A 14,145-nucleotide genomic window follows, 5' to 3' on the forward strand; every position below is an offset into this window, starting at 1 on the left:
GCTGCTCAGCTGACCCGGCCGGAGCAAACGTATGCCAAAAATGTACGCAGAATGAGCTTTTCAGTGAAGAGCAGCCAGGCACATTCTAGCAAGTTTTACTTGTAAGTGGGGTTGGAAACACTTTTCAGGCTCAGTACTGCGCTCAAAAGATGCAGCCCTGACGTCTCTCATGATGATAGCAGGTGGTTAAGTAGAAATTTGCCACTTGGCTGACCCAGCAGGAGCAAACGTATGCCAAAAATGTACACAGAATGAGCTTTTCAGTGAATAGCAGCCAGGCACATTTTAGCTAGTTTTACTTGTAAGTGTGGTTGGAAACGCTTTTCAGGATCAGTACTGGGCTCAAAACATGCAGCCCTGAGGTCTCTCATGATAGCAGGTGGTTAAATAGAAATTCGCTGCTCAGCTGACCCGGCAGGAGCAAACGTATGCCAAAAATGTATGCAGAATGAGCTTTTCAGTGAAGAGCTGCCAGGCACATTTTAGCTAGTTTTACTTGTAAGTGGGGTTGGAAATGCTTTTCGGGCTCAGTACTGGGCTCAAACATGCAGCCCTGAGGTCTCTCATGATTGCAGGTGGTTAAATAGAAATTTGCTGCTCAGCTGACCCGGCAGGACCAAATATATGCCAAAAATGTACGCAGAATTAGCTTTTCAGTGAATAGCAGCCAGGCACATTTTAGCTAGTTTTACTTGTAAGTGGGGTTGGAAACACTTTTCAGGCTCAGTACTGCACTCAAAACATGCAGCCCTAAGGTCTCTCATGATAGCAGGTGGTTAAGTAGAAATTTGCCACTTGGCTGACCCAGCAGGAGCAAACGTATGCCAAAAATGTACACAGAATGAGCTTTTCAGTGAATAGCAGCCAGGCACATTTTAGCTAGTTTTACTTGTAAGTGGGGTTGGAAACACTTTTCAGGCTCAGTACTGGGCTCAAAAGATGCAGCTCTGAGGTCTCTCCTGATAGGAGGTAGTTAAGTAGAACTTCGCTGCTCAGCTGACCCAGCAGGAGCAAATGTATGCCAAAAATGTACGCAGAATGAGCTTTTCACTAAAGAGCAGCCAGGCACATTCTAGCAAGTTTTACTTGTAAGTGGGGTTGGAAACGCTTTTCAGGCTCAGTACTGCGCTCAAAAGATGCAGCCCTGAGGTCTCTCATGATAGCAGGTGGTTAAATAGAAATTCGCTGCTCAGCTGACCCGGCAGGAGCAAACGTATGCCAAAAATGTACGCAGAAGGAGCTTTTCAGTGAAGAGCAGCCAGGCACATTTTAGCTAGTTTTACTTGTAAGAGGGGTTGGAAACGCTTTTCACGTTCAGTACTGGGCTCAAAACATGCAGCCCTGAGGTCTCTCATGATAGCAGGTGGTTAAATAGAAATTCGCTGCTCAGCTGACCCGGTAGGAGCAAACGTATGCCAAAAATGTACGCAGAATGAGCTTCTCAGTGACTAGCAGCCAGGCACATTTTAGCTCGTTTTACTTGTAAGTGGGGTTAGAAACGCTTTTCAGGCTCAGTACTGCGCTCAAAACAAGCAGCCCTGAGGTCTCTCATGATAGCAGGTGGTTAAATAGAAATTCGCTGCTCAGCTGACCCGGCCGGAGCAAACATGCCAAAAATGTACGCAGAATGAGCTTTTCAGTGAATAGCAGCCAGGCACATTCTAGCTAGTTTTACTTGTAAGCGGGTTTGGAAACGCTTTTCAGGCTCAGTACTGGGCTAAAAACATGCAGCCCTGAGGTCTCTCATGATAGCAGGTGGTTAAATAGGAATTCGCTGCTCAGCTGACCCGGTAGGAGCAAACGTATGCCAAAAATGTACGCAGAATGAGCTTTTCAGTGAAGAGCAGCCAGGCACATTTTAGCTAGTTTTATTTGTAAGTGGGGTTGGAAATGCTTTTCAGGCTCAGTACTGGGCTCAAAAGATGCAGCTCTGAGATCTCTCCTGATAGGAGGTAGTTAAGTAGAACTTCGCTGCTCAGCTGACCCGGCAGGAGCAAATGTATGCCAAAAATGTATGCAGAATGAGCTTTTCAGTGAAGAGCAGCCAGGCACATTCTAGCAAGTTTTACTTGTATGGGGTTGGAAACGCTGTTCAGCCTCAGTACTGCGCTCAAAAGATGCAGCCCTGAGGTCTCTCATGATAGCAGGTGGTTAAAAGAAATTTGCCATTTGGCTGACCCAGCAGGAGCAAATGTATGCCAAAAATGTACACAGAATGAGCTTTTCAGTGAATAGCAGCCAGGCGCATTTTAGCTAGTTTTACTTGTAAGTGGGGTTGGAAACGCTTTTCAGGATCAGTACTGGGCTCAAAACATGCAGCCCTGAGGTCTCTCATGATAGCAGGTGGTTAAATAGAAATTCGCTGCTCAGCTGACCCGGTAGGAGCAAACGTATGCCAAAAATGTACGCAGAATGAGCTTTTCAGTGACTAGCAGCCAGGCACATTTTAGCTCGTTTTACTTGTAAGTGGGGTTAGAAACGCTTTTCAGGCTCAGTACTGCGCTCAAAACATGCAGCCCTGAGGTCTCTCATGATAGCAGGTGGTTAAATAGAAATTCGCTGCTCAGCTGACCCGGCCGGAGCAAACATGCCAAAAATGTACGCAGAATGAGCTTTTCAGTGAATAGCAGCCAGGCACATTCTAGCTAGTTTTACTTGTAAGCGGGTTTGGAAACGCTTTTCAGGCTCAGTACTGGGCTAAAAACATGCAGCCCTGAGGTCTCTCATGATAGCAGGTGGTTAAATAGAAATTCGCTGCTCAGCTGACCCGGTAGGAGCAAACGTATGCCAAAAATGTACGCAGAATGAGCTTTTCAGTGAAGAGCAGCCAGGCACATTTTAGCTAGTTTTACTTGTAAGTGGGGTTGGAAATGCTTTTCGGGCTCAGTACTGGGCTCAAACATGCAGCCCCGAGGTCTCTCATGATTGCAGGTGGTTAAATAGAAATTCGCTGCTCAGCTGACCCGGCAGGACCAAATATATGCCAAAAATGTACGCAGAATGAGCTTTTCAGTGAATAGCAGCCAGGCACATTTTAGCTAGTTTTACTTGTAAGTGGGGTTGGAAACACTTTTCAGGCTCAGTACTGCACTCAAAACATGCAGCCCTAAGGTCTCTCATGATAGCAGGTGGTTAAGTAGAAATTTGCCACTTGGCTGACCCAGCAGGAGCAAACGTATGCCAAAAATGTACACAGAATGAGCTTTTCAGTGAATAGCAGCCAGGCACATTTTAGCTAGTTTTACTTGTAAGTGGGGTTGGAAACGCTTTTCAGGATCAGTACTGGGCTCAAAACATGCAGCTCTGAGGTCTCTCCTGATAGGAGGTAGTTAAGTAGAACTTCGCTGCTCAGCTGACCCGGCAGGAGCAAATGTATGCCAAAAATGTACGCAGAATGAGCTTTTCAGTGACTAGCAGCCAGGCACATTTTAGCTCGTTTTACTTGTAAGTGGGGTTGGAAACGCTTTTCAGGCTCAGTACTGCGCTCAAAACATGCAGCCCTGAGGTCTCTCATGATAGCAGGTGGTTAAATAGAAATTCGCTGCTCAGCTGACCCGGCCGGAGCAAACGTATGCCAAAAATGTACGCAGAATGAGCTTTTCAGTGGAGCAGCCAGGCACATTCTAGCAAGTTTTACTTGTAAGTGGGGTTGGAAACACTTTTCAGGCTCAGTACTGCGCTCAAAAGATGCAGCCCTGACGTCTCTCATGATGATAGCAGGTGGTTAAGTAGAAATTTGCCACTTGGCTGACCCAGCAGGAGCAAACGTATGCCAAAAATGTACACAGAATGAGCTTTTCAGTGAATAGCAGCCAGGCACATTTTAGCTAGTTTTACTTGTAAGTGTGGTTGGAAACGCTTTTCAGGATCATTACTGGGCTCAAAACATGCAGCCCTGAGGTCTCTCATGATAGCAGGTGGTTAAATAGAAATTCGCTGCTCAGCTGACCCGGCAGGAGCAAATGTATGCCAAAAATGTATGCAGAATGAGCTTTTCAGTGAAGAGCTGCCAGGCACATTTTAGCTAGTTTTACTTGTAAGTGGGGTTGGAAATGCTTTTCGAGCTCAGTACTGGGCTCAAACATGCAGCCCTGAGGTCTCTCATGATTGCAGGTGGTTAAATAGAAATTTGCTGCTCAGCTGACCCGGCAGGACCAAATATATGCCAAAAATGTACGCAGAATGAGCTTTTCAGTGAATAGCAGCCAGGCACATTTTAGCTAGTTTTACTTGTAAGTGGGGTTGGAAACACTTTTCAGGCTCAGTACTGCACTCAAAACATGCAGCCCTAAGGTCTCTCATGATAGCAGGTGGTTAAGTAGAAATGTGCCACTTGGCTGACCCAGCAGGAGCAAACGTATGCCAAAAATGTACACAGAATGAGCTTTTCAGTGAATAGCAGCCAGGCACATTTTAGCTAGTTTTACTTGTAAGTGGGGTTGGAAACGCTTTTCAGGATCAGTACTGGGCTCAAAACATGCAGCTCTGAGGTCTCTCCTGATAGGAGGTAGTTAAGTAGAACTTCGCTGCTCAGCTGACCCGGCAGGAGCAAATGTATGCCAAAAATGTACGCAGAATGAGCTTTTTAGCAGCCAGGCACATTTTAGCTCGTTTTACTTGTAAGTGGGGTTGGAAACGCTTTTCAGGATCAGTACTGGGCTCAAAACATGCAGCCCTGAGGTCTCTCATGATAGCAGGTGGTTAAATAGAAATTCGCTGCTCAGCTGACCCGGCAGGAGCAAATGTATGCCAAAAATGTATGCAGAATGAGCTTTTCAGTGAAGAGCAGCCAGGCACATTTTAGCTAGTTTTACTTGTAAGAGGGGTTGGAAACACTTTTCAGGTTCAGTACTGGGCTCAAAAGATGCAGCCCTGAGGTCTCTCATGATAGCAGGTGGTTAAATAGAAATTCGCTGCTCAGCTGACCCGGCAGGAGCAAACGTATGCCAAAAATGTAAGCAGAATGAGCTTTTCAGTGAATAGCAGCCAGGCACATTTTAGCTAGTTTTACTTGTAAGTGGGGTTGGAAATGCTTTTCAGGCTCAGTACTGCGCTCAAAAGATGCAGCCCTGAGGTCTCTCATGATAGCAGGTGGTTAAATAGAAATTCGCTGCTCAGCTGACCCGGCCGGAGCAAACATGCCAAAAATGTACGCAGAATGAGCTTTTCAGTGAATAGCAGCCAGGCACATTCTAGCTAGTTTTACTTGTAAGCGGGTTTGGAAACGCTTTTCAGGCTCAGTACTGGGCTAAAAACATGCAGCCCTGAGGTCTCTCATGATAGCAGGTGGTTAAATAGGAATTCGCTGCTCAGCTGACCCTGTAGGAGCAAATGTATGCCAAAAATGTACACAGAATGAGCTTTTCAGTGAATAGCAGCCAGGCGCACTTTAGCTAGTTTTACTTGTAAGTGGGGTTGGAAATGCTTTTCAGGATCAGTACTGGGCTCAAAACATGCAGCCCTGAGGTCTCTCATGATAGCAGGTGGTTAAATAGAAATTCGCTGCTCAGCTGACCCGGTAGGAGCAAACGTATGCCAAATTGGTACGCAGAATGAGCTTTTCAGTGAAGAGCAGCCAGGCACATTTTAGCTAGTTTTACTTGTAAGTGGGGTTGGAAATGCTTTTCGGGCTCAGTACTGGGCTCAAACATGCAGCCCCGAGGTCTCTCATGATTGCAGGTGGTTAAATAGAAATTCGCTGCTCAGCTGACCCGGCAGGACCAAATATATGCCAAAAATGTACGCAGAATGAGCTTTTCAGTGAATAGCAGCCAGGCACATTTTAGCTAGTTTTACTTGTAAGTGGGGTTGGAAACACTTTTCAGGCTCAGTACTGCACTCAAAACATGCAGCCCTAAGGTCTCTCATGATAGCAGGTGGTTAAGTAGAAATTTGCCACTTGGCTGACCCAGCAGGAGCAAACGTATGCCAAAAATGTACACAGAATGAGCTTTTCAGTGAATAGCAGCCAGGCACATTTTAGCTAGTTTTACTTGTAAGTGGGGTTGGAAACGCTTTTCAGGATCAGTACTGGGCTCAAAACATGCAGCTCTGAGGTCTCTCATGATAGCAGGTGGTTAAATAGAAATTCGCTGCTCAGCTGACCCGGCCGGAGCAAACGTATGCCAAAAATGTACGCAGAATGAGCTTTTCAGTGAAGAGCAGCCAGGCACATTCTAGCAAGTTTTACTTGTAAGTGGGGTTGGAAACACTTTTCAGGCTCCGTACTGCGCTCAAAAGATGCAGCCCTGACGTCTCTCATGATGATAGCAGGTGGTTAAGTAGAAATTTGCCACTTGGCTGACCCAGCAGGAGCAAACGTATGCCAAAAATGTACACAGAATGAGCTTTTCAGTGAATAGCAGCCAGGCACATTTTAGCTAGTTTTACTTGTAAGTGTGGTTGGAAACGCTTTTCAGGATCAGTACTGGGCTCAAAACATGCAGCCCTGAGGTCTCTCATGATAGCAGGTGGTTAAATAGAAATTCGCTGCTCAGCTGACCCGGCAGGAGCAAACGTATGCCAAAAATGTATGCAGAATGAGCTTTTCAGTGAAGAGCTGCCAGGCACATTTTAGCTAGTTTTACTTGTAAGTGGGGTTGGAAATGCTTTTCGGGCTCAGTACTGGGCTCAAACATGCAGCCCTGAGGTCTCTCATGATTGCAGGTGGTTAAATAGAAATTTGCTGCTCAGCTGACCCGGCAGGACCAAATATATGCCAAAAATGTACGCAGAATTAGCTTTTCAGTGAATAGCAGCCAGGCACATTTTAGCTAGTTTTACTTGTAAGTGGGGTTGGAAACACTTTTCAGGCTCAGTACTGCACTCAAAACATGCAGCCCTAAGGTCTCTCATGATAGCAGGTGGTTAAGTAGAAATTTGCCACTTGGCTGACCCAGCAGGAGCAAACGTATGCCAAAAATGTACACAGAATGAGCTTTTCAGTGAATAGCAGCCAGGCACATTTTAGCTAGTTTTACTTGTAAGTGGGGTTGGAAACACTTTTCAGGCTCAGTACTGGGCTCAAAAGATGCAGCTCTGAGGTCTCTCCTGATAGGAGGTAGTTAAGTAGAACTTCGCTGCTCAGCTGACCCGGCAGGAGCAAATGTATGCCAAAAATGTACGCAGAATGAGCTTTTCACTAAAGAGCAGCCAGGCACATTCTAGCAAGTTTTACTTGTAAGTGGGGTTGGAAACGCTTTTCAGGCTCAGTACTGCGCTCAAAAGATGCAGCCCTGAGGTCTCTCATGATAGCAGGTGGTTAAATAGAAATTCGCTGCTCAGCTGACCCGGCAGGAGCAAACGTATGCCAAAAATGTACACAGAAGGAGCTTTTCAGTGAAGAGCAGCCAGGCACATTTTAGCTAGTTTTACTTGTAAGAGGGGTTGGAAACGCTTTTCAGGTTCAGTACTGGGCTCAAAACATGCAGCCCTGAGGTCTCTCATGATAGCAGGTGGTTAAATAGAAATTCGCTGCTCAGCTGACCCGGTAGGAGCAAACGTATGCCAAAAATGTACGCAGAATGAGCTTCTCAGTGACTAGCAGCCAGGCACATTTTAGCTCGTTTTACTTGTAAGTGGGGTTAGAAACGCTTTTCAGGCTCAGTACTGCGCTCAAAACAAGCAGCCCTGAGGTCTCTCATGATAGCAGGTGGTTAAATAGAAATTCGCTGCTCAGCTGACCCGGCCGGAGCAAACATGCCAAAAATGTACGCAGAATGAGCTTTTCAGTGAATAGCAGCCAGGCACATTCTAGCTAGTTTTACTTGTAAGCGGGTTTGGAAACGCTTTTCAGGCTCAGTACTGGGCTAAAAACATGCAGCCCTGAGGTCTCTCATGATAGCAGGTGGTTAAATAGGAATTCGCTGCTCAGCTGACCCGGTAGGAGCAAACGTATGCCAAAAATGTACGCAGAATGAGCTTTTCAGTGAAGAGCAGCCAGGCACATTTTAGCTAGTTTTCTTTGTAAGTGGGGTTGGAAATGCTTTTCAGGCTCAGTACTGGGCTCAAAAGATGCAGCTCTGAGATCTCTCCTGATAGGAGGTAGTTAAGTAGAACTTCGCTGCTCAGCTGACCCGGCAGGAGCAAATGTATGCCAAAAATGTATGCAGAATGAGCTTTTCAGTGAAGAGCAGCCAGGCACATTCTAGCAAGTTTTACTTGTATGGGGTTGGAAACGCTGTTCAGCCTCAGTACTGCGCTCAAAAGATGCAGCCCTGAGGTCTCTCATGATAGCAGGTGGTTAAAAGAAATTTGCCATTTGGCTGACCCAGCAGGAGCAAATGTATGCCAAAAATGTACACAGAATGAGCTTTTCAGTGAATAGCAGCCAGGCGCATTTTAGCTAGTTTTACTTGTAAGTGGGGTTGGAAACGCTTTTCAGGATCAGTACTGGGCTCAAAACATGCAGCCCTGAGGTCTCTCATGATAGCAGGTGGTTAAATAGAAATTCGCTGCTCAGCTGACCCGGTAGGAGCAAACGTATGCCAAAAATGTACGCAGAATGAGCTTTTCAGTGACTAGCAGCCAGGCACATTTTAGCTCGTTTTACTTGTAAGTGGGGTTAGAAACGCTTTTCAGGCTCAGTACTGCGCTCAAAACATGCAGCCCTGAGGTCTCTCATGATAGCAGGTGGTTAAATAGAAATTCGCTGCTCAGCTGACCCGGCCGGAGCAAACATGCCAAAAATGTACGCAGAATGAGCTTTTCAGTGAATAGCAGCCAGGCACATTCTAGCTAGTTTTACTTGTAAGCGGGTTTGGAAACGCTTTTCAGGCTCAGTACTGGGCTAAAAACATGCAGCCCTGAGGTCTCTCATGATAGCAGGTGGTTAAATAGAAATTCGCTGCTCAGCTGACCCGGTAGGAGCAAACGTATGCCAAAAATGTACGCAGAATGAGCTTTTCAGTGAAGAGCAGCCAGGCACATTTTAGCTAGTTTTACTTGTAAGTGGGGTTGGAAATGCTTTTCGGGCTCAGTACTGGGCTCAAACATGCAGCCCCGAGGTCTCTCATGATTGCAGGTGGTTAAATAGAAATTCGCTGCTCAGCTGACCCGGCAGGACCAAATATATGCCAAAAATGTACGCAGAATGAGCTTTTCAGTGAATAGCAGCCAGGCACATTTTAGCTAGTTTTACTTGTAAGTGGGGTTGGAAACACTTTTCAGGCTCAGTACTGCACTCAAAACATGCAGCCCTAAGGTCTCTCATGATAGCAGGTGGTTAAGTAGAAATTTGCCACTTGGCTGACCCAGCAGGAGCAAACGTATGCCAAAAATGTACACAGAATGAGCTTTTCAGTGAATAGCAGCCAGGCACATTTTAGCTAGTTTTACTTGTAAGTGGGGTTGGAAACGCTTTTCAGGATCAGTACTGGGCTCAAAACATGCAGCTCTGAGGTCTCTCCTGATAGGAGGTAGTTAAGTAGAACTTCGCTGCTCAGCTGACCCGGCAGGAGCAAATGTATGCCAAAAATGTACGCAGAATGAGCTTTTCAGTGACTAGCAGCCAGGCACATTTTAGCTCGTTTTACTTGTAAGTGGGGTTGGAAACGCTTTTCAGGCTCAGTACTGCGCTCAAAACATGCAGCCCTGAGGTCTCTCATGATAGCAGGTGGTTAAATAGAAATTCGCTGCTCAGCTGACCCGGCCGGAGCAAACGTATGCCAAAAATGTACGCAGAATGAGCTTTTCAGTGGAGCAGCCAGGCACATTCTAGCAAGTTTTACTTGTAAGTGGGGTTGGAAACACTTTTCAGGCTCAGTACTGCGCTCAAAAGATGCAGCCCTGACGTCTCTCATGATGATAGCAGGTGGTTAAGTAGAAATTTGCCACTTGGCTGACCCAGCAGGAGCAAACGTATGCCAAAAATGTACACAGAATGAGCTTTTCAGTGAATAGCAGCCAGGCACATTTTAGCTAGTTTTACTTGTAAGTGTGGTTGGAAACGCTTTTCAGGATCATTACTGGGCTCAAAACATGCAGCCCTGAGGTCTCTCATGATAGCAGGTGGTTAAATAGAAATTCGCTGCTCAGCTGACCCGGCAGGAGCAAATGTATGCCAAAAATGTATGCAGAATGAGCTTTTCAGTGAAGAGCTGCCAGGCACATTTTAGCTAGTTTTACTTGTAAGTGGGGTTGGAAATGCTTTTCGAGCTCAGTACTGGGCTCAAACATGCAGCCCTGAGGTCTCTCATGATTGCAGGTGGTTAAATAGAAATTTGCTGCTCAGCTGACCCGGCAGGACCAAATATATGCCAAAAATGTACGCAGAATGAGCTTTTCAGTGAATAGCAGCCAGGCACATTTTAGCTAGTTTTACTTGTAAGTGGGGTTGGAAACACTTTTCAGGCTCAGTACTGCACTCAAAACATGCAGCCCTAAGGTCTCTCATGATAGCAGGTGGTTAAGTAGAAATGTGCCACTTGGCTGACCCAGCAGGAGCAAACGTATGCCAAAAATGTACACAGAATGAGCTTTTCAGTGAATAGCAGCCAGGCACATTTTAGCTAGTTTTACTTGTAAGTGGGGTTGGAAACGCTTTTCAGGATCAGTACTGGGCTCAAAACATGCAGCTCTGAGGTCTCTCCTGATAGGAGGTAGTTAAGTAGAACTTCGCTGCTCAGCTGACCCGGCAGGAGCAAATGTATGCCAAAAATGTACGCAGAATGAGCTTTTTAGCAGCCAGGCACATTTTAGCTCGTTTTACTTGTAAGTGGGGTTGGAAACGCTTTTCAGGATCAGTACTGGGCTCAAAACATGCAGCCCTGAGGTCTCTCATGATAGCAGGTGGTTAAATAGAAATTCGCTGCTTAGCTGACCCGGCAGGAGCAAATGTATGCCAAAAATGTATGCAGAATGAGCTTTTCAGTGAAGAGCAGCCAGGCACATTTTAGCTAGTTTTACTTGTAAGAGGGGTTGGAAACACTTTTCAGGTTCAGTACTGGGCTCAAAAGATGCAGCCCTGAGGTCTCTCATGATAGCAGGTGGTTAAATAGAAATTTGCTGCTCAGCTGACCCGGCAGGAGCAAACGTATGCCAAAAATGTAAGCAGAATGAGCTTTTCAGTGAATAGCAGCCAGGCACATTTTAGCTAGTTTTACTTGTAAGTGGGGTTGGAAATGCTTTTCAGGCTCAGTACTGCGCTCAAAAGATGCAGCCCTGAGGTCTCTCATGATAGCAGGTGGTTAAATAGAAATTCGCTGCTCAGCTGACCCGGCCGGAGCAAACATGTCAAAAATGTACGCAGAATGAGCTTTTCAGTGAATAGCAGCCAGGCACATTCTAGCTAGTTTTACTTGTAAGCGGGTTTGGAAACGCTTTTCAGGCTCAGTACTGGGCTAAAAACATGCAGCCCTGAGGTCTCTCATGATAGCAGGTGGTTAAATAGGAATTCGCTGCTCAGCTGACCCTGTAGGAGCAAATATATGCCAAAAATGTACACAGAATGAGCTTTTCAGTGAATAGCAGCCAGGCGCATTTTAGCTAGTTTTACTTGTAAGTGGGGTTGGAAATGCTTTTCAGGATCAGTACTGGGCTCAAAACATGCAGCCCTGAGGTCTCTCATGATAGCAGGTGGTTAAATAGAAATTCGCTGCTCAGCTGACCCGGTAGGAGCAAACGTATGCCAAATTGGTACGCAGAATGAGCTTTTCAGTGAAGAGCAGCCAGGCACATTTTAGCTAGTTTTACTTGTAAGTGGGGTTGGAAATGCTTTTCGGGCTCAGTACTGGGCTCAAACATGCAGCCCCGAGGTCTCTCATGATTGCAGGTGGTTAAATAGAAATTCGCTGCTCAGCTGACCCGGCAGGACCAAATATATGCCAAAAATGTACGCAGAATGAGCTTTTCAGTGAATAGCAGCCAGGCACATTTTAGCTAGTTTTACTTGTAAGTGGGGTTGGAAACACTTTTCAGGCTCAGTACTGCACTCAAAACATGCAGCCCTAAGGTCTCTCATGATAGCAGGTGGTTAAGTAGAAATTTGCCACTTGGCTGACCCAGCAGGAGCAAACGTCTGCCAAATTGGTACGCAGAATGAGCTTTTCAGTGAAGAGCAGCCAGGCACATTTTAGCTAGTTTTACTTGTAAGTGGGGTTGGAAATGCTTTTCGGGCTCAGTACTGGGCTCAAACATGCAGCCCCGAGGTCTCTCATGATTGCAGGTGGTTAAATAGAAATTCGCTGCTCAGCTGACCCGGCAGGACCAAATATATGCCAAAAATGTACGCAGAATGAGCTTTTCAGTGAATAGCAGCCAGGCACATTTTAGCTAGTTTTACTTGTAAGTGGGGTTGGAAACACTTTTCAGGCTCAGTACTGCACTCAAAACATGCAGCCCTAAGGTCTCTCATGATAGCAGGTGGTTAAGTAGAAATTTGCCACTTGGCTGACCCAGCAGGAGCAAACGTATGCCAAAAATGTACACAGAATGAGCTTTTCAGTGAATAGCAGCCAGGCACATTTTAGCTAGTTTTACTTGTAAGTGGGGTTGGAAACGCTTTTCAGGATCAGTACTGGGCTCAAAACATGCAGCTCTGAGGTCTCTCATGATAGCAGGTAGTTAAGTAGAACTTCGCTGCTCAGCTGACCCGGCAGGAGCAAACGTATGCCAAAAATGTACGCAGAATGAGCTTTTCAGTGAAGAGCAGCCAGGCACATTCTAGCAAGTTTTACTTGTAAGTGGGGTTGGAAACGCTTTTCAGGCTCAGTACTGCGCTCAAAAGATGCAGCCCTGACGTCTCTCATGATGATAGCAGGTGGTTAAGTAGAAATTTGCCACTTGGCTGACCCAGCAGGAGCAAACGTATGCCAAAAATGTACACAGAATGAGCTTTTCAGTGAATAGCAGCCAGGCACATTTTAGCTAGTTTTACTTGTAAGTGTGGTTGGAAACGCTTTTCAGGATCATTACTGGGCTCAAAACATGCAGCCCTGAGGTCTCTCATGATAGCAGGTGGTTAAATAGAAATTCGCTGCTCAGCTGACCCGGCAGGAGCAAACGTATGCCAAAAATGTATGCAGAATGAGCTTTTCAGTGAAGAGCTGCCAGGCACATTGTAGCTAGTTTTACTTGTAAGTGGGGTTGGAAATGCTTTTCGGGCTCAGTACTGGGCTCAAACATGCAGCCCTGAGGTCTCTCATGATTGCAGGTGGTTAAATAGAAATTCGCTGCTCAGCTGACCCGGCAGGACCAAATATATGCCAAAAATGTACGCAGAATGAGCTTTTCAGTGAATAGCAGCCAGGCACATTTTAGCTAGTTATACTTGTAAGTGGGGTTGGAAACACTTTTCAGGCTCAGTACTGCACTCAAAACATGCAGCCCTAAGGTCTCTCATGATAGCAGGTGGTTAAGTAGAAATTTGCCACTTGGCTGACCCAGCAGGAGCAAACGTATGCCAAAAATGTACACAGAATGAGCTTTTCAGTGAATAGCAGCCAGGCACATTTTAGCTAGTTTTACTTGTAAGTGGGGTTGGAAACGCTTTTCAGGATCAGTACTGGGCTCAAAACATGCAGCTCTGAGGTCTCTCCTGATAGGAGGTAGTTAAGTAGAACTTCGCTGCTCAGCTGACCCGGCAGGAGCAAATGTATGCCAAAAATGTACGCAGAATGAGCTTTTCAGTGACTAGCAGCCAGGCACATTTTAGCTCGTTTTACTTGTAAGTGGGGTTGGAAACGCTTTTCAGGCTCAGTACTGGGCTAAAAACATGCAGCCCTGAGGTCTCTCATGATAGCAGGTGGTTAAATAGGAATTCGCTGCTCAGCTGACCCTGTAGGAGCAAACGTATGCCAAAAATGTACGCAGAATGAGCTTTTCAGTGAAGAGCAGCCAGGCACATTTTAGCTAGTTTTACTTGTAAGTGGGGTTGGAAATGCTTTTCAGGCTCAGTACTGGGCTCAAAAGATGCAGCTCTGAGATCTCTCCTGATAGGAGGTAGTTAAGTAGAACTTCGCTGCTCAGCTGACCCGGCAGGAGCAAATGTATGCCAAAAATGTATGCAGAATGAGCTTTTCAGTGAAGAGCAGCCAGGCACATTCTAGCAAGTTTTACTTGTATGGGGTTGGAAACGCTGTTCAGGCTCAGTACTGCGCTCAAAAGATGCAGCCCTGAGGTCTCTCATGATAGCAGGTGGTTAAAAGA

The sequence above is a fragment of the Lissotriton vulgaris genome, chromosome 9, assembly GCF_964263255.1.
Source record: "Lissotriton vulgaris chromosome 9, aLisVul1.2, whole genome shotgun sequence".
In the NCBI taxonomy this organism is placed as follows: Eukaryota; Metazoa; Chordata; class Amphibia; order Caudata; family Salamandridae; genus Lissotriton; species Lissotriton vulgaris.